The sequence below is a fragment of the Dicentrarchus labrax genome, unplaced genomic scaffold, assembly GCF_905237075.1.
Source record: "Dicentrarchus labrax unplaced genomic scaffold, dlabrax2021, whole genome shotgun sequence".
Lineage (NCBI taxonomy): Eukaryota > Metazoa > Chordata > Actinopteri > Moronidae > Dicentrarchus > Dicentrarchus labrax.
This window is the reverse complement of record NW_026136715.1, coordinates 25511914-25533838: the sequence shown is the minus strand read 5'-3', so window position 1 is coordinate 25533838 and position 21925 is coordinate 25511914. Positions and strand designations below refer to the sequence as shown.

Sequence of the window (21925 nt, the reverse complement as noted above, 5' to 3'; positions counted from 1 at the left end):
TTGATCATTTTTTAAGTTTTTACTTTGGACAAAATAATTTAAAATACCTAATTGCCATCCCCAGTGGCAAATTTAATAATAGGTTAACAAGAAATGATGGAATAAAAAAACCTTCCAGTGCCTCTCATTGTTGCAACCCTTCAAATAAAGGGCTCTGCCTGATGTGGGCCTGACTCCCAGCGGGACCTTTGGGACCTGTCTTCTCTGTGATGATGTATAGAGAGTCAGTAAGTCTCTTGGTCGTGGACTCAAATATTTAGGATAGTCATGGACATGGCTAAAATGAGGAAGTAGCATGACATCCTGTCTTTTCCAAATATAGAAATAGGTGAGACAGAATTAACAACTGCAGACACTGTATGTATGTGTTCCCATAACAGTACTGCAGAACTTCAAAGGCTATACTAAAAGACCTAGAGTATGTTGGCACTGTGTACAGATGATTCATTTAAATGCTGCTGTGTAGTTTTGATCCATACTCTAATCTAAACCCAGTAACCCAGTCAAATGTTGTACTGTGGACAAGAGTCATTGCTGACTAATGCTGACTGATGCTGGCAACTGTTGACTGGATAGTGTTTTGTTTGATAATAGGGATAGTATGATTCTGGAGCAACCTAACTTTACGAGGATTCATAGCAGGTATATATATTTTTTTATTGCCTTTAATTGATAGTGACAGCTGAAGAGTGACAGGAAAGGGGGATGAGAGGGGATAGCAAAGGGCTACAGGTCAGACTTGAACCCAGGGTCGCTGCAGCATTGACTTGTACATGGATAGCTCTACCAGGTGTGCTATCCAGGCGCCCCAGACGTGTGCACTTTTGGATAAAAAGTCAGAAGACTTTTGGAAGGATTGTAAATTTGCTACATTCATGTTCCCTCTCAATTGTAATAATGCTGGTGATCTGGTCAGGTATCATTCGTGATTGGGTCGTATTGTGCTTTGATTATAGTCCCTGCAATAACTAACTGATAATAAAAATATAATAAAAATAACATTCTTTTACTGAATTTTGAGTGACTGTGGGAGTGTCTGCCTCATTTCATTACTGAACATGGCATCATTTTGTCACGGGTGGCAGAAGGTTTGCTGTGGAAATGGCTTTGTTAGATGCATGTTAATGAAAATAAAGAGGTTACTGAGACTTTCTTCAACCTTGCTTGTGGTTGTATTTACGCTGAACAGTCTATACGGGCATCAGAACTCGTCGGAGAGCACACAAGACAAGCACCAAATCACAGTTCTTGCAGTCCCCATGTGGTATCTCTGTAGGCCTGATGTGTAGTTAATAGAGCTGCCCCCTAATAGTTGTTTTAACTGTTGTTGAGAAGAGTCGGAAGAATAAATCCAGCTTTATTCTTGTCAAACAGGTTGCTGAACGTTAGTGCTGTATGTCTCTTCTAATCTTGGTACTTCTATGGCCTCTCCAAAAATCTGACTGAGACAAATGACAAATTGAGCTGTGATAGCAGCACAGGTGGCTGGAGGGAGAAAGTCCTGGCCGGTTTACCAAAGTTATGTTCAGGACGCATGTTTTTATGACGCCTCATGTCCCTGCCAAGGCAAATATCAAACAATGGAATGAGGAGCAAGGGAGTCACACCAGAGTCACGTTACAACATCTCTTTCCTCTCCTCTCCCTCCTCCCTCCAATTTTTTTTCCATCTGATGAATCCAAAACAGCAACCACACCATGCAGTTCTCTGAGGCCTACAGCAGGCCCTGTGGCTGGTGTTAATTGAGATAATTGTGTGGTATGAGGCTGAGCCACCGCTATGCCTGTCCAGTTATTCCTATCATGGGGTAACAGGGTGGCACACAGATTCCACAGAGATTTTACAGGGAGCAGAGGGCTGGAAATGTATCCCGGCACATCACAGTGGCTGTAATCCCCGGAGGACTTCCAAGTTGCTGGATACGGTGTGTTGTGTTTTGTCAACAATCATTGTTGTAGTAGAGTTGTGTCTTGCTTGGTTTGGTGGATCTCTAAGAATAGCTTGATGGTAGCTGACATTCTGACAAGTTGGCCGGTAGGAGTGTGGCAATACTCAGGGAGGTGGCAATGTAAGCAAAGTCTCAGTGACTGTCCCATATAGAATAAAAAATCTGACACTGTTGTGAAGAAAATACAGAAAAATCACCTCTGAAGATGTTTCGCTTGATTTTTTGTGGTGCTTTTAATCGTATAGACTGCATATCAGTAGATGGAGTTATATCAGTTGTCACTGAGCTGTAGGTATTCTAACTTTTGTTTTGTCCAAAGTTGAACTGAATTTTGAGTCAATATTTTCAAAAAAAGAAAATATGAACGAATGCTTGTTTCCATACACTACCGTTATTAGGAGTTGTAGGTGGTGCAAGTTGTCCAGTAGAAGATGCCCCTCCTCCAGAAGAGGAGGGCACAACAAGATAATGTAATTAAAAGAGCACCAGTCGAACTTTTAAACTGTGAAAGATAATATAAAAAACATGTCACGTGTCATGTTATCAGTAAACAGAGTTTAAGTTATACCTATGACAGCTCAATCTGCTGATGAAGCTGTGATACGTCAAAAGCTCCAGGACACACAAGTGAGTTGACCTTGAGATTGTTTAGTTAAAAAAGATGATTTAGGATTATATTAGGTGAGTTTTAAATGCAGAAATAAAACTGCTGTCAAAATACCAATCTGAAGCTCAATAAAATCACTTCTCAAAACGGATTTTTGCTTTGACATTACTTTAATACCTTCCCACCATCAACACTCAGTTTAATGAGGAGACTGTCTTGTGTCACTTTACAAGCACTCTTTAGGTTCCAGTTCTGCAGTCAAAGCATTGCAACTACATTTATTCACATCCCCAAAGAGGTGCTAGTCAGATTAACTGAATATTTATAGTAAGGAGGGTCTAGTTTATTAGCTCTGGTAATGATGTGTAAAGAGTGCTGACCTATGTCATGATGACACTTTAGAATGTACTGCATCCTCTGGGGAGATCCCTCCCTTTATCTTCTCTTTGTTGAATGCTGCTGGATGACACTGATGATATCTGAATTTATACAACACACTCACCAAAACACTTGTGACTACATGATTCTACATGAGCCAAGCCACCATCGCCAAGTCATAGCCGTAGAAACAAGTGAAATGCTGCCATCTAGTGACATTAACATAAACACCTTCTGCTAAAGGGAATGCCTGCAGACCTGTTTGTGTATTTATATGAAAGGAATTCCCTTTCTTGAGACATGCAGCACTGCAAATAACCTCACACCTCAGTAAACACATTTTACAGAATCCCCCTTAAGGAGTCAGCGGTGCTATTCTGGCTCTGTCCGTAGTGCTGAACACTGGAGAAGAAACTGGATAGCAAACTCGACACCTCAGTCAGGATTCTTCACGTTCTGCACACATTAACATCTCACCTTGTGAGGCTGGCCTGAATGTAACCTGAGCACTGACATCACCCTTAAGGACTTGTTTTTTATTGTTCGCATTGCAACCACCAGATTCTGTAAACATGAAACGTGGTTGCAATTTACAGTCATTCCAAGCTTAGGATGATGTGAAGAAGTATATGTGAATGTGGTTGAGTGTGTGTGAAGGGGCTTTATAAACATATGTGCATTGCTGTTGTGTATGTTATAAGACGAAGTGTGTTTTGTACATTATTTCACTCTGTGTCTTATGGGGCCCCTAAGGCAGGGATCTCAAATTGCCAGCCTGGGGCACAATTGCAGCCTTCCATCCCCCTCCTGGCAACATAATGTCAGGAGTATAATTAAATCCACTAAACAACCCCTTCATATACAATAACAATGAAAACACAGTTCTATTTCGTTTGGTGCAAGATAATGCCAAAGCTCAAAGCAATTGCCATGTCAAAAATGTGTGCAGTACAGTTGATAAGAAGAGAGCAGGTTCTGGGCGGTCATTTGTTGTTTTGGCTGCAAACAACAAAGATGGAATAAAATGATATAAAAAAGGTATAGAAATTAGGGTCATTTCTGCAACACAAGTTCTCCCCGTTTTTTTAAAAATTGTGATGGTGTGAAATAAATAAAAAAATTAACAAACAAAATAAAAATGTTTTTTCTTGTTTGTTCTTGCGATTTGGATATTGCACTCAGCCGCTTTCTTGTAGTACTTCAACGTTGAAGTGGCCCTCCTGTGCGATGGCATACTAGCAGTGGCCCCAAACCAATTAGAGTTTGAGTCCCCTGCCCTAACGGGCCATGGTGGAGAAAAGAATATATTATTCTACTGCATTTCCCCTTTGGGCTCTGTAGTGTCCAATGTGACATGTTTCAGAAATATTTAATTTGCAAGACATGACCAACAGGCAACACTGCATAGCACCATTCTAAATGTTAGTAATAACGTGTTTTATTTAGTGTTGAATTGTATGTGTAAGTGGGCAGAGCACTCAGTGTTTCCATACAGAGGAAGAGCTCTAAGTTGACGAATAAGCAAATAGAATTGTATTAAACAAAATTGTGGTCACAAAGTATCACAATGTACAGTCCAAAAGGTGTTACTGCCGGGATGGTTTTTCTTTACCATTTATATAAATGCACATACGAATACACATTAAAATGTCTTTTACTGCTGTCAGTATTTGCAGGTAGACATTCTTTACCTCTTTTTTATGATGACATTTTGTGATGTCCTTAATTTGAGTTAAAACAACACTATATAGGTCAAATTACGCAGTGTTCAGTTTGAATGATGCAAAATAAACTGAACAGAAGCCACAAGTCAAAGAAAACATATTACAGGCAATGTGTGAGACGGTGGAGCAACCCTTGATCATCATGGGTTAGAAGACTGTATAGTATAGTCATTACACAGACCAAATATGCTATTTGATGATGACCAATAATAAACATTTAGAGAAAAGAAGAAAGTTCCTTCTTCCTGTTCACAGTACAGAATACTGTATGTGCAGATTTGACACTAGACACTGTTTTCACATTCAGCTGCTCAACGTGGAAAGTTTCACAAATAGTCTGCAGTCGGTCCAGTGACGTTTATCTCTTTATATGTCATACAGTATTAGGTGATGTGACAGTAAGTGCAACATTAGAAAACCTCAAATCCTCAGACTGTTGTGTTTCCAAAATAATAAGCGGGACCAGCATCAAAGCCCCAGTGTCCTGACAGCACACGCTGTTGAACAAATGTCCCCATGTTTTTAAGAGGATGAGTCCAGCATCAGTCATCAGTCCTGCTCTGTTTCCACCAGTCAGCTCCTTGGCGCTGATGCTGCTGACGGGGCTGTGCTCACCAGCAGCCACCCGTGAAAGATGCTATGTTTGCTGGCCCAGGACTCACGCTTGGCTGGGAGACAGCAGGGGGGCCCGGCCGGGGTTCCAGGCCCTAACCACTGAACTAGATTGCTGTTCTGGGACTGTAGTTAAGAGTGTGTGCGTGTGTGTGTGTGTGTGTGTGCGTGGATGGTGTCTTGGCTGGTTTCCCTCTCTTTCAGAATCTAGAGGAGATAGCCAGCAAAGCAGAGAAATTGAAGTGACAGGACCTGCTGCCCTGCCCCCATGTAGAGTCTCACACACACACACACACACACACACACTTTTTGACAGCTCCACTGGACATTTGGCTTTTTGACAGCCGTCTCATTCTTTTCCCTTTGACTGTCAACTATTAGGTCCTCTATAGGTCACACTTAATTTACATATAGCACACAAAAATATAAATATAAATTCTGACAATGGCGTGAAAAGGCACCTATAAATACGCAGGGTTAGGGTTTATGTAAAACTGCAGCAAAATCAGACAGCTGCACATTGGTGCACATTTATCACATAGTTAAATCAGCATTGCTCTTTAAAAGTTCTATATATAACTTTCCTAAAATCATTGTTATTAATGACACCAAGGGCTGTTAAGCGAACTGCAGAATCAAGAGTCTGTAGATACGGGCCACTATCATCCTGATGTGACACACATGAGACTGAGCGCTGGAAAATAAATTACAATCATATTTAGAATAACGTTACTATCTGCAGTGTTCCTATATTTTATTTGGACAGTTGACTCCATGCTACTAACTAGCTTAGAGTTTCCAAATGACCCCCCGGCTGTGTCTCATTCCGCATACTTCCGTCAGTACACTGCTAATGTGCACTGACCACTTACTGGCGTAGTGCCCACATTCAATGGTTGGTATTGTCCCAAAAGGAACACTTATGTTGGAACACTTACCGGAAATGACGAGCGGGATGAGCGTGACGAACGCGACAAACGCAACACACGTGAACGCGATTTTCCAGCCCGCCAAAAATGTATGCCTGCTTTTGTTTACAAAAATGTTTCTGCACGTTCATTTACCGCTCAGTTCACAGCATGTGGAAACTACGTCGCCTCCGACGCCAACGCTAATCAACTCGCCAAATAATTATGTCGGCTTCAGTCAGTGAGGGACATGTAAGTGATGCATTAGACAACAGTACAATGTCTCGTATTACCACCATTACTTACATTTATACGCTTGAGGTGTCGAACTTGGCGTCGCAGCTCCGGCTGCCTCGGCTGAGTTGTCCGCCATTATTTCAAATTTTGAAAAACTTGCCGACGTCCCTGGTCCCTCCCCTTCCGCTTTGTAGTCAAGATGGCGTCCGTTCAGTGCGAGTAGGGTCCATCATTCCACACTGAATTTTTGGACCGTTTTTAGGGGGTCATCCGGGTACTTTCAGTGCACTGACTTTTAGTGTTATCTACAATAGACACTTAATATTAAGTGTTTTAAGTGTGCATGTAGGCGGAATGAGACACAGCCCCCATCAACCAACCCCATGAATCAGCAATGCCAGACCCACAGCCAGTCAGCCAACCACAGTTTAGCTTCGCTTAGGCTACTAGCTAGCCGGATAGGCCCCTGCCTTGCATTGCTCTTGGCTAGTAGAAAGCAATTGTTTTCTTTGAGCCGTTATATTATTTATTGTTGTCATAATACATAAGTTAGCATCACGGCTCATGTTAGCTGGGGAAGTCACTTTGCAAGCTAACGTTAGCCAACATATCTACTCAGATAGCATTTTGCAAGCAATAATGTTAGTGAGCAGTCAAGCTAAAGTTAGCCAGCTGCAACTCAGCCATGCTGAATAATGTTATTTGGCACCAGCCACCCCGCTACACCAGCCAGATCTGCCCCGGGGGGTCTGGAGGAAGAATTTTTTGCTATGTTAGCTCACTAGCAATTTGTCTGCGTTAGCAAGCTACATCACAATACATTTAACAAGCTTTGCAGTGAGGTTAGCTTGACTTTGGACTTTGTATTGGTGGAACTGTTAGTGGACTCCCTTTATGTAGTGAAGCGGAGAGAGAAGGCATATGAGACCTTCATATCCTTTGGATTTTTGCAGAAAATTCAATCTGCATCCCTGCATAGAAAAGCATTAGATATTTTGCCCTATGACTATTTCTTATATTTTTAGATGTAAGATTAAATTCAAAAATAAATGGCAAAAAAATGGCCCATTATATTGATGCACAGTGAGGGAAATATTACCATAAACACACATATACAATACATGCATGCACACATCAGGTACACATACTAGTGCAAATGCAGTCATATGCCAAAATCTAGTATTTGTTCTCTCTGTCAACAAAACTACAATATTGTCTCCTTTTGTGTTTACAGAACACTAGTAAAGATGAGTCAGGTCTGTGGGATCCCGGGGGCGATGTCAGAGTGTCAGCTTTGTTACCAGCCACAGAGGGAGGTGAAGCTCTGAATGACAGCCTCACAGAGACAAACACAGCAAGCACTGTCACCTTCACCACACGTCAGGTCTCCACCTCTACCGGGGCATAATGTTTTATCGTAGTGTGTGTGCAGGGAGGTGTCACATTGAAGGAGGGCGGGGGTGTGTGTGTGTGTGTGTTTGTGTGTATGTTGTGTGCATTTATTTGAAGGCCCAATGAGTGCCATAAAAAGAGGAAGGGCAATGTTTTGAAAGTGAAATATGATTGGGGGTTTGACTTCAACAGAAAGAGGAACTGTGTGGAGTTACTGGAAATGGGCCGCCTCTTTCCCACATACATCTTCCTTTTTTTTTCCTGTTGTCGTTATTGGTCTCTCGTTTTCTCTTCCTTCAACAGAAGGCCATGTTTGTGAAAAAAGGTCACTGCCCTTGTTGGAATCAAACTCAGTATTGCTTCTTTGCAAAGCACAGTGAGTGGATGCTGAGAAAAATATAAGTAAATGACACATGCAAAATGTCACTGTGCTGTACTGTATGCATGTGTAGACATCTGTATACCTTTTATGCAAAACTAAAATTTACATATTGTCTGCATTGTGCAGCCTGTTCATACATGTACATTTTGTATTGTGATAAGGGCAGGCCCAATGAGCTATGGCTTTTTAAGGTCATTGCCATAATTTCTTTTTTGGCATATCAACACTGTCCAGTGAAAAGCATGGAGGATTAAATGTTTCTGTATGGGTTGAGAGAATTCTCATACTTCCTAAGCTAAAAAAAGAAGAAAAAAATGCATTAAATTTGTCTCAGCTCATGAGAAGAGGACTTTGTGGGGATTCACAGAGCAGCAATGACATTATTTATTTTACTTTAGAGGTCCAGTGTGTAGGATTTAGTGGGATCTAGCGGTGTAGTTACAGATTGCAACTCACTTGCTTCACCCTCTCCTTCCAAGGACGAGGGAGAAACTACGATGGTTGCAGAATCTGCTAAAATGGTATGAATATCTTATTAAATTTCTGTCAATGCATCCTTCTAAATGTTATACACTGGACCTTGAAGCAGTCCCCTCAATATTTGGATCTAAAACTAGGAAATAGCCATTACCAAGAGGCATTAGGAATTTCATCCATGTGTAGATAGTTTCCACATTCCAAGTACTTACCTTCTTGCATAATTCCTCTTGTCTATCACCTAAAGGTCTCCTGTATAATAAAGATATTAACATGGAATATACAACTAACATGGTGAAATGAGAAGTAAAGTGAGCAGCTGTGGCTCAGAGAGCGGGTCGTCCACTAATCGGAAGGTTGTTGGTTCGATCCCCGGCTCCTGGTGCCACATGTCGAAGTATCCTTGAGCAAGATACTGAACCCCGAACTGCTCCCGATGCCGCGCATCAGTGTGTGAATGTGTATGAATGAGTTAGTTTCTGTTCGATGGGCTTTGCCATCACTGAGTGAATGTGTGTGAAAGGGTGAATGTGCCACTAGAAAGGCGCTATACAAGTACAGGTCCATTTACCATTAAAGTTTAACTGCTAGATTCAGCAGTGCATTGGACCATGTAGTCAGTCATCTTTAAACCAGCAGAGGGCGCTCTGATATTAGTAAAGAGTGTGAATGTGAATGTGTCAGTCAATGCTGACAACAATCTCATTACAATCTCATTCTCGTTCACATGAATAATTCTCTGCACAATGCACCCCTCTCCAGTGCACTTGTATATGTCTTGTAGATGCTCAATTTAAATTTTTTCTCAATGCTCTTATTTTTAGGGTTCTTGAATTTTCTTGCAGGCCAAAGTGAGAAAATGCAGCCCTGAAGTTTTTACAGGCTGTATGTGCACACACTGAGAATACTCAAAGTAAACCAATCATTTACATGAACTGAAAAAAAGCTTTCAGTTTCTGGAAAGCAGAATAGAAAACAGACGGCCTTATCTCTGCCATCCAGAGGCTAGCATGGTTACTGCTGGCTCTCAGTCTTATCAAGTGGCTCCTTCCTTCCTCTTTTGACTGACTCAAGCGTTACATTTCTAAGAAGTCATTCAGAGCTGTCTGACCGCAGCTCACTATTCCCACACACACATCTCACAGTTTGTTAAATTAAGTTTGTTTGTTTGCCACTTTGCCTGGAACACTGTCCGTACTGTATTAGCATTGTACATGATTTTGTGTTGTCCTGGTGTCTGTGCATGACACAGCGAGATGGAAAATGTTGTAAAACTCTGCAAAAATTGTACACATTTGACATGATTTTTTGATGTTTATTGTTCAGTTCATTTGCTATGCATGAGTTGTAAATGTTGCAAATGTTGTACCGAGCTAACAAGGGATTAGCTGGGTTGTGGCCCGCCATTGGCCCTGTGTCACCAGAACACTCACAGTCTTTAGCAGCACCCTGTCCTGCCAGCATGCAGCTCAGAATGTGATCGAAACCTGAGGGTTTAATAATAATGGAGGAAAGTAAAATGAATTGGATGGGGCAGAGGCTTGTGGATTTTGCACGGTTGTTCCCAAATTCCTGGATTGTTGTTGGAGCAGTTGAACATAGCTGTGAGAGTTGTCTGTTAAAACTGTTCGAAAATGTTTGCCTTTATTTGATAGGACAACTCAAACTGGACAAGAAAGGGAAGAGAGAAGGGGGATGGCACACAGCACAGGGCCACAAGCCGGCCTTGAACCGATGGCCACTGCAGCAAGGACTCAGCCTTGGTACATGCAGCACCAGCTCTACCAGGTGAGCTACAGGGTGCCATAAAATTGTTATTTTTTAATAAAAAATGTTCTTGTAGATAATAACTATTTTAATGTCATTTGATGCGTATTATCAACATATAACCAGGTCTACAGGATCTGCTGGACAGATATTTTCTTTGCCCCAGTGAAAGAAAAAGGCCAAAAACGGTTAAATTGGGTTGCTCCCTTTGGATGCCAGGCTGCAGCATGTTTCCTTGGTAACAGAGGAGTTTGGCTGGCAGCCAGATCCTGCAGTGTGAAGTCCCACCGCATCGAAGCCAACCTAAATATACACCCATTTCTCTCACTCACTCCCTCTCACAACACACACTCACTTGACTGCAGGGACAGGCACTCGGTTGTGCATAAATTCACAACACAGGCATGCCCACATATGGGCACACCGTCCTGGCGGTAGCGCATGCGCATGATACAGAAAGTACACACGCACATACACCGGTCTCCTTTCAACGTGTCTCACCCACCCTTTTTCAACCTGTTCCTCTGTCGACTTCTCCCCCATTCATACAAGCCCAACAGGATGAGTCTAACCTCTATCTGTCTGGGTACTCTCAGCGCTCATTGTGGATGACATTCATGTGAAGCAGTTCTGTAGCCTGCCTATCCTGGAGAATAATGAGCTTATACACTTTAGCAGAGCAACAGCAGTGTGTGTGTCGTGAGAGACATAGAGGATGTGTGTGGTTGGGTGGGTTACTACGTTGGTTTTTCATAATGCCCACATCTGCGGGCCAGGTGATGGTGTAGACTAGTTTGCAGGTGTATATGTGTGTGTGTGTGTGTGTGTGTGTGTGTATACAGTATTGCGGATGTCAAAAGAGTTGGTGTACCAACAGGCCAATATGGGTTGGACAGCTTGAAATCATAATGTCCTGATTAACCTCCAGCAGCCGCTTTTCCACAGAACTCTTGTCTACTCTGACATGTTTCTGCACGATATGCTGCTAAATCTTCTGCTCCTGACAGTGGATGTATTACAGCGCAGGCATGTATTATCAAGTGACAATGACAAGCCGATACCCTCGATTTCAAAAAGGCAAAAAAGGAATTCAGTGTGTTCAATTTGTGCACAAATACAAGGACCTGCAGTGAAGACACAAAAAACAGAAAAAGCTGTGGAATCTGCTATTTTGAATTTGAATCAACCACTTTCTGCAAAATCACTGTCAGTTCAGAAATTGTGGTTTTCTACCTTTAATGCAAGGAGATTTTCATATACATCTTAAACCTTTCTTACTTTTTTCTATGAGGCTTGCTCACTAGTTTCATTTAAATTTTTACATTTATTTTTATTCTTTTTCTGATACAGCCTTACTTGGTCTGGTATGGCCGCTAGCTGATGGTGGCTAATGTTAGCAAATGCGTTAGTAACAGTGCTGGGTCAGTGTGCTAACTTGATTTGTATTATTTACTAGCTAAGTTTGTGCATGAGGCCCAATGTGTTCTCTCCTGCTGGAGCTTAAAGAACATGTCCTATGTTATAAAATACAGGTTTGAAGTGTTCAGAAGAAAACACTAATCGCTATAGTATAAAACGATATGCAATGTGACAGTATATTACACATTTTCACATTATTTCCAGTCTAAAACCTACCATAGATACACCTGCAATGGATTGATTGATCAAACACGTTTATAACTGCCTTAAGGCAATATCTGCCAATAGCAGCATGCAGACGTTTGCTGTACTTTATAAGAAAATCCAGCTCAGCAGCCTCTTGAAAACTACCTAAAAATGTGTCTGTCACGTCTCTGCAAATGATTTGGTTCTCTGTGTGAAAACAAACACCCTGGGGTTTTGGTGGCTTTTTGGAAAATCCATCTTTTCAGGCAAATGCTTTGTCTGTCTGAGCTTCTTGAAGTTCACCTCCTGTGGCTATCCTGTGTGTGGAGGAGGGGAAAAGAAGAGGGGAGGGGTTTGGAAAGAGAAGGAAAAAGAGAAGACAAGTGGAGGCGAAGAATTTCAGATAAAGAGGGCCACATGGTCAAACTCACGTGCATAATGAGGCCCACAGTTCCAACGTCAACTTTAGGCACATGGCGGCGTCCACAGAGAGCTGAGGTCTCTGAGGGGGTTCAGCTCAGCAACAAACACGTGCATGTATATTTTTATGTGCGAGGCAGAGGCAAGCACCTGCAGCTTTTGACGTGTGTGCCTTTATAAGCACCAGCAAAAGTAGTGCTGAAAATGCATATACATTTAAAAATATGCAATTAAAACATATATATATATATATAGATAAATACTAACTATTAAATCACTTTAGCTGGAGCAATAGAGAATATATTTCTGTTATAAGATTATTGTCTTAAGGCCCAGTCATACATGGATTCAAAGCAGTCAAATTTTGTGGCGAAGTTAATTCATTCCAATGGAATTGCCAGGATGAGTTGATTAGCTTGCAGGGGCAAAGTAAATCCATGAATTTTTCACCTTGAGTTCAACTTTGACACGCAGTTTTGCACCACTGGGGGTTAACAGTGCAGTCCGTTGAGGGAATGGAGGGCCAGAGAATCCAAACCAAGCGTTCAATCCATAGTGAAAAGCCAGAACAACAGTCACTAATATTACTTTACGTTGTAGCATTTCATCAGGCATTATTTCCCAATTTCTATGGTATATAGGCAGCCTCTACAGAAGCCCTGAGAGGCAAGTGAGAAAAAGATATTCTGGTGATCCATTTTCAAATTGTTTTTCTCTCCTGTGTTTATGATACACTTTTTTCACAACAACAGCTTTGCTGAAATGCTTTGTAAGGATAATCTTTTTTTGTTGTGTTGTTGTAATACTCATTTTGGCCAAAAGAGGCTGGAGTGCACCACTACCCCATTCTCTAAACAGTTAATGGAAAAAAATTTTTTTTACACCTATGTCACATAAGAAAAAAATAATATTTTAGGTCCCACCCATTCTTAATGAACAGGAGAGACATTTTTTTTTTATCAGACTTGGATCACCATATGTTTTTGTCTCACTTGCCTCTCAGGGCTTCCGTAAGCTTCACATCCTTTTCTAAAAGATTGAAGCTTAAAAGTTGAAACGATCATTTGATGGCTACTCTTCTTTATGGCCCTAAATTTGAGTTGCCACTATGATGGAAAGACAAAGGTCTGCCTAATGGTCCTCATCACGTGCCTTCAAATTTACTTTGACCCCAATTTCATCATGCCCTTCCAGTTCTCTTTAGGAGCCCTGCTTCAGCAGTAATGGGATGTGACGGATGTTTGAGGGCAGTACTGTGTGAGAACAGGAGCTGGTGAGGTTCTGTGTCCGTACAGACCATGGGAAGAGGAGTGGGGTTTACCCTACAGCCCCCCCCTTTCCCTACCTTGCCTTTTTGTACATCCTTTTTCTCCCCTCTTTTCCCTTGCCTCGTCCTATCTCCCGCTGTACCCTCTCCAACCCATAATCTACCCTTCTCCTCCCTCCTCTTCTTTCATGCCTTCACCTCCCCTTGTCTTTGCGATGCTTTTGTTTCTCGGATCTGCCAGAGTCAGAGCCGTGGAATGCTGCTGGCAGCCTCATCCCGCCTCCTCCTCTGGCATTCCCATGCTGGGTCATTGTGGGTGGGATTGAACGAGAGGGGGTCACAGCCAAGGAAGTGAACTAGGAAGTTTTCACAAGAGTTTAGCTTTTTCTACATGGAACCAAGACTCTGTAGAAACTCATTCATCGCAGGCCTCTAAGGATTCATTTCAGCAAACAATTAACACAATGGCACTTTTAGAACAGATTGTTAGGGACACAGAGAGGCAATTGTGTTCATTCGGTCAATTCATGGAATTTGGGAGTGCCACACCTTGCTATACCTTAGCCTGAGTCCAGATTTAAGCTTAAACGTTCAATCATTATAATGCATAGCTGACAAGTATGTGAATTCAGAAGTGAAAGCATTGTGAAGTGTTTTCAACATTGCTATAATGTTAACATTCACATTCATCTGGAAAGTTTCTCTGTGTTCACTGAAAATCAGATTTTAAGGGGCGGGGCCTACCAAGATTTGTGACATCACAAATAGTCTGGAATGTGATGTAGAAACTTGAAGCCACCAGTGCACATCCACTGAGAATGGACTTTACGGTGAAGTAGGAGACTTGTGTTCAACAGGAAAACTTTAGAAATGAACAAAATGTACATATACATAGATACCTTCTCAGTTTATTTAGAAATGATTTCATCTTTTTTTTGCATGGTGTGTATTCCCTAGAAACACTCGCTGGCTTCTAGATCAATGGGATTCTGCTTCGTTTGGTGATCACATTCCTTTTTGGTTTAACGTGGGAAGAAGAAGCCATAGAGTACATAGGGGCGGGGGATTCACACACACACACACACACACACACACACACACACACACACACACACATTAGGGGAGAGTGTGGCTCAAACGGCCGGCTCCAGTGAAAAGATCTGTGTGTGGCAGTCGCGGGTGATTCTGGGGCCTTTCTCCTCCAGAGCCTTTGTGTCTCATCCAAGGACAGCAAGTTCACAGAGACACAAAGAGACTGGGAAAAGGAGGGAAAGTGAGCGTGGACAGTTTTTTTTTCACCCTTTCTACTCAACACTTCTTTCTTTTTGACTTCAAAGGCAACCCTCCGGTACTCGAATGCCCATCATGATTCACTTTCAGGCAAAAAAAGGCTTGGCTTTTCTGTCATGCACACTTTACTCTGTAGGTTGTGATGAGGAGATATAAAGATGATGCTGACCAAGCTGCAACAGTCAGGAGCTTCTGTTAAACATGATTTGACAGAACTGCATCACACCACTTTGATACAGTGTGTTAAAGTGTCTATAGTTCATTTTAGGTGAGAAGGCAGCACAGATAAGTTCATTTGTACTCTAATCTTGTTGTTCTTGGGGATATGGATCGTTTGTACATTAAAATCATCCAATCAGCTCCTCTGTTCCTCCCTTCCTGCTATCTAGTTACATATAAAATAAATAACTACTTCCCTCTGTGGGGAAAAGTCTCCACTAAAATACACAGACCATCTGCTAATGCTCCATTTAGCTTTCCAAGAAAGCACGCCATCTTGGAATAGAAACACCAAGAGGATGGATCTGTGTTTGCATTAACGTCTGGCTGAGTGGTGTAAGTGTCTCTTATCGAATATGCTCCCATTAGTGCGAGCCAGTTTCATATCCTTGCATAAACATTTCATGCATACACTCTCACATAAACTTGTGCTGCAGTAACAGTGGACCTGCACACACACACACATACATGCATGGATAAAAACACAAGCGCCTGTATACACAGCTCCCACAAGTGCTTGCAAAAGCGCGCATGCACGCACACACAGACACATACACACACCAGGGCATTGCATCTATGGTGTTTAACGACCATTTAGTCCTACACTTGTTGCTAAAGAGTGGTTGTGAGATGGGAGGCATTTCCTCCCTGGCTTTTCGTTTCCACAGTGCCCCATTAAGGCCCTCATCAATCATTGGATCACAGACCGAAACCCTCTTCTGTGGCTGATGGCTGGCGTTGGATCTAAAGCACCTCTCTCTTCCTGGAGCTGTAAGGATTAAGGGCCCATTTTGTTCACGGCCATTTGAAGAATGTGTTGAGTGCCAAACCTGCAGCTTTATATACATTTAAGCTATTTTATGCACTTGGAGGGGTCAATTGAGTGATGTTATTTTAGTGTAGATACCAGTTTTGAAATATGTTACCATTTTTAGGACTGTTGACAGTCCAAGAGCCAAATGCCAGTGTAAAGGCGTCATTGTGCTTTATCGTTTTACTTTCAGTAATATACTGTGAGACATTTCCACATTTCACAAATATAATGGCTTTCTATAATGACTACAAAACGGTACTCCTCAAACCACACTGACGCTATTTATTTCCATCAAGATGATACTTTATTCCCCCAGATCCATCCAATCAGCATTCAATCCAGGGTCCGTGTATCTTTTGGTCATTGGTCATTGGATTTTCCTTTCAGAAACAGGTATTAAAAAACAGAAAACGAGTGGTTATTTGATTTTCGTTTTCAAATACAAAAATTTAAATTGAAATACAAGGCGTTTTTCTTTTTCGCTGTCAAAAAGGGATGAGCGAAATTAAAAAAATTATTCGATTTTCATTTTCTATTTCATATAACAAAAAATAAAATCACTAGAAAACAGAAACGGAAAAAAGGCCTGTTTTTTCATATTCTGAGACCGGATGTTGTCATTTACAGGACGGTGCTGTGTAGAAGAAACAGTAGGCTAGTAGACTGCGGTCAATCCAGCCGTGAGTCCGATCTCCATGGTCAAATCAGCCGCACTTAAATTTAGAGTGTACAAGTATTCTCAGCATTATGGTAAATGCGGAGAAACGTCGTATTTACTTCCGGTTTTCAAAATAAAGGTATTTAGAGCCGTAAGCTATAATTAAAATATGTTACATTAAAGTGTTGTGTGCCCCTGATGAATAAAAAAACACTTTATATCAAGTATCTTTACTGCACCAGTGTGGAGAAATACCAAAATAAAAGTCCATATTTGTATCTCCAAGTGGTATTTTCATATATTTGAGCTACTGTAAAAACACTTTGCTCAATAATTCCTGGCTATGGATGATATATTTGACTTCTACACATCTAAGACTACAAGTATACCTAATAAAGCATTTTTACTGTACCAATGTGGAGAAATTGAAGAATAAAAGTCCCATATTTATACTTCCAGATTCCATATTTTCTTATATTTGAGCTACTGTAAAAATGTAAACTGTATGTGGAACCACCTGCAACAGCTGTCACACTGAATAATATAAAAAAATAATATGTGAGGAAGAGACAGTAGGTACAATGGTGTTTTGAAGTTAAAACTAATTATTTTTCCCTTGTACCTACAAATGGACACAGCAGAGCTGCAAAATAAGAAGAATGTGGACTGGCATTGCATTTTGTGTGAAAAGTAAACAAATTAGAATTGTGTAGGATTTTGTGTTTAGTGTTTATATTATCAAGATGTTATTTAACATTTGTGTGAAATTTTGTCATGATTACTGCAGCATTATTGAAGTATAATGAAAATGCTTCACCCATAGCCTGGAAATATTGAGCAATATGTTTTTACAGTAGCTCAAAAATATAAGAAAATATGGAATCTGGAAGTATAAATATGGGACTTTTATTCTTCAATTTCTCCACATTGGTACAGTAAAAATGCTTTATTAGGTATACTTGTAGTCTCATATGTGTAAAAGTCAAATATATCATCCATAGCCAGGAATTATTGAGCAAAGTGTTTTTACAGTAGCTCAAATATATGAAAATACCACTTGGAGATACAAATATGGACTTTTATTTTGGTATTTCTCCACACTGGTGCAGTAAAGATACTTGATATAAAGTGTTTTTTTATTCATCAGGGGCACAACACTTTAATGTAACATATTTTAATTATAGCTTACGGCTCTAAATACCTTTATTTTGAAAACCGGAAGTAAATACTGCGTTTCTCCACATTTACCATAATGCTGAGAATACTTGTACACTCTAAATTTAAGTGCGGCTGATTTGACCACGGAGATCGGACTCACGGCTGGATTGACCGCAGTCTACTAGCCTACTGTTTCTTCTACACAGCACCGTCCTGTAAATGACAACATCCGGTCTCAGAATATGAAAAAACAGGCCTTTTTTCCGTTTCTGTTTTCTAGTGATTTTATTTTTTGTTATATGAAATAGAAAATGAAAATCGAATAATTTTTTAAATTTCGCTCATTCCTTTCAGACCATGAAAAAGAAAAACGCCTTGTATTTCAATTTTAATTTTTGTATTTTAAAACGAAAATCAAATAACCACTAGTTTTCTGTTTTTTATTACCCGTTTCTGAAAGGAAAATCCAATGACCAAAAGATACACGGACCCACGGACCAATCAGGTTGCAGAAGAGAACCATGAAGAACTAATGTTACCTTACTGAGCATTAGTTGGAAAAAAATCATACCAAAGATAGGTTTGTTTTGTTTATGTTGTTAAAATGGCATGACTTTTGGTGGAAATCGCATTATGACTTGTTTAGAATTCTAAATTAAAAGTTTACTTACAGTAATGTCCCCTGATTAACCAACTGGTGATTGCTGGTTCCCCAGAACAAGTGAGTATAGTTAAATCATACCACCTGCTGACAGATCTTTAATTAGGCAACACTGTGTGTCACTGGATGATGTCGCATTACACTGCAGGAAAAGCAGAGTCAGGACCAAGTTTTCTTTACAGATAAAGATTATCTAGTTCTCCTTTTTCATTCAGCTTTTTGACACATATAATTCACAAAAAACACTATATCATAAAACAAGAGGCACTTGCAGTTATACACATACACAGACAGACGGGTGCAATGTATTTAAGTACATTTACTCAAGTACTGTATTTAAGTACAAGTTTGAGGTACTTGTACTTTAATATTTTCCTACTACTATACCACTTTATACTTCTACTCAGTTCAGAAGGAAATGTTCTTTCTACTCCGTAACAATTATTTTACAGCTTTAGTTACTAATTACTTTACAAATTAAGATTTAGCACAAAAAACATCAGTACAGCTGAAACTATATGACGACTAATCAATTGAGCTACTAGAAAATGAGCACCACCTCAACAGCAGTAGACATTTTTCTGCATTGAGCAATACTACTTTTAATATTCTATTAAAAGTATCTAAATGAATGTATTATACTTACATACTTGTTACTACTTGTTAGATGCCATTAAATCCCACATACTGGTCTTTAAAGTACATTTTCCGGATTATACTTACATACTTTTACTTTAACATTTTCAATGCAGGACCTTAACTCGTGATGAATATTTTTACAGCGTGGCATTAATACTTTTACCGCAGCAAAGAATCGGAACACTTCCTCGATCATTGCAGACAGAATAGGATGGGGAGAGATGCCAGTAAAGGTAATGTCTATGGGTGCTTTTCATTACGGTCCTCTCCTCCTGTGACACGGAAAGGAAACACCGGTGTATCCTACACAGAAGTCTTTTATCAAGTGACGTGGGTGTGATGTAAAAATGCCGCATCTCCACATGTGGAAACTGAGTTCTATTTGTATGTTTGGCATGACTGGAAACCTAATGGACAATATTAAAAGCAAGATTAGATCAATCTTTATTCACACAGTTTATTCTCACAGCTCTTACCCTATAGTGGCGTGTATGGGGATCTGCATGTAATATACTAGAATACATTTACATGGTGAGATCATTTAATCACAAAGTGTTGGGGCATTACAAAAAAAGCTGTTGGTTTTCTGTGTTTTTTTATTTTCCACTACAAGCGACATTCTTATGCAACTCTGTGAAGGGAAGTGAGTCAGGGAACCAAGGGGACACGTTAGCATATTGAAAAGCATCCTGTGCTGCCTACAAGCTGTAAGGCTGCTATTGTAAATAATAATCTCACTTGCTTCTGTTTTGGAATTCTGCATCACAGATTTTGACTTGAAAAATGTTTCAACTAATTTCCCTTGTTTATTCTTAAAGATCAGTGTGGTTTGAAAAAATCAGACACAGAAAAAGATTTGACTCTTTATTCTTTATTCTCAGATCCCCACCAAGGTAGCAGCTACTCTCCCTGGGGTCTGCACCCAACAGCTCAGACATACAAGAAAGACACATAACAATCAAAAAAGGAGATTCATGTCACGTATGTGACAATAGATTTTTCTGATAATTATAAAGCTGTGAAAAATGTCCATCATGGGGCAAAACAAACCCCTATAGGGTTCGGGGTAAAATGTAGCCTGATTTTTGTTGGTGTGTAAAAATGAATGACAAAGAACCATAATGTCATGAATAAGGGCATGAAATCAACTCATTTGAACTATATTGCTTTGGGCAAAACTAACTGCTAACTGCAATTAGCATTGAGATAAAATATGATTAGTGAAGAATAACCCAATACTTAGTCATATTAAGAAAAACTGGAAATGAGGACAGAATTGACACTAAACCCTTTAAAGCTAGACCTCATTACAGTAGCCTATTTAAATTAAGTTGGCCTTGAAAGTTATGTTATAAGTTTATTAAGTAAATAAGAAAAAAACAACCAAGTATTCATGATCTATTTTTTTTTTTTTTTATCTGTAGATATATATCTCACCCTACTACATACACATACCACATGGCTTTTGGTTGGTTACAGGTTTCAGTTTCAGCTCATTCCTCTTTTCTGTTCTTTCCCCCTCTTCCTTGTGTGTGTCTCTCTCTCTCTCTCTCTCTCTCTCTCTCTCGCTTATTCTCAATCTCTCTGTCACCTCGCGCCTCTCCATCTGTGTTACTCCCTCTCATCCCTGCCCATCTCCCCTACCACCCACCCTTCCCTGCATCACAGGATTCCCGCCACTTCAGTCTCCAATCTCGTTTCACGGCAACTGGCTCTCAACAAGGGGCTCTGATGGTGGCGTTGGAGGAGGAGGAGGAGGAGGAGGTGAAGGAGGCGTTCAGGGTTGAGAGGAATTGTTCCTTGAGAACAGAGAATATCTACATTACATGAGGACAGAATGTTCTGAAAGTAAGGAGGAACACGTGAAGATTGAACTATTCATGTTCATTGTGTGTGTGTGTGTGTGTGTTTGTGTGGGAGGGTGGGTCCCCTGTCAGTCAGATCAAGTAGGTGGCAATTTTCTGTGTGTGTAAGAGGGAGAGAGATTGCACAGGCCTGTGTGATTTTGTGACAGTTTTAGTCAGCTAAACATACCAAATCTGTGTCAAGTGTGTCAACGTACTGCATACAGCTCCCACAGGTTTATGACACTGCAGGTGGGAAAGCCTTCAGATTACTTCAGTTGTGATTTATTCTGTGTAATGTCCTCTGTAAAGTACACTGACAAGATTGTTTTACACCTGATTGCGCTGGATGGGATTCCTGACATTATTTGCAGAGCTGTACGTCCCACAGTACAATAAAAGGTTATTGATACAATATGGATTTTTCAGTGAGTGTTTCGTATAAAGGAATTGATTTATTCAGTTTGCCCTTCTGCAGGAAGGTCATTATTAAACAAAAAACACCATAATCATCTAATATCCAATGAAACACAGATGCACATACGCTTCATAAAACATTGATTATTTGACAGCTAAATGGGCCTTTTATAGCTCTCTCCCGCTGCATTTTGATAAGTCCCAGCCTGTGTGTGTTACTACTGACCAACCCACTGCAACCCATGACCCTCCGCCACTGAGAGGGAAGGACTGCATGTTAAAGAGCTTTCCCCTCCATGAACCCTCTGTCTGCCACCCAGTAAGTGGGAGTGTGTAGTATTACATCCGCACATTGTGTGTCCATGCGTCCTTTATGTGTGTGTGTATATGGACCGTTTTTTTTTCTTCTCTTCCATCCAATCATTGTTAAATAATTATGAATGCTACCAGGGCTGTCCCCTAATAGTCTACATAGTCGTTAGTCGATGTGAAGAGTCTAAG

At 40.5% G+C, this 21925-nt stretch overlaps 1 long non-coding RNA gene across 1 annotated transcript; it reads left to right on the top strand.

Moving 5' to 3' along the window:
* The first annotated feature begins 1720 nt into the window (after positions 1-1720).
* On the top strand, positions 1721-21623 carry LOC127377466 (uncharacterized). Its single transcript, XR_007887695.1, has 3 exons — positions 1721-1924; positions 10321-10453; positions 20832-21623. It is a non-coding gene; the product is annotated as an uncharacterized LOC127377466 (long non-coding RNA).
* The last annotated feature ends 302 nt before the right edge of the window (positions 21624-21925 follow it).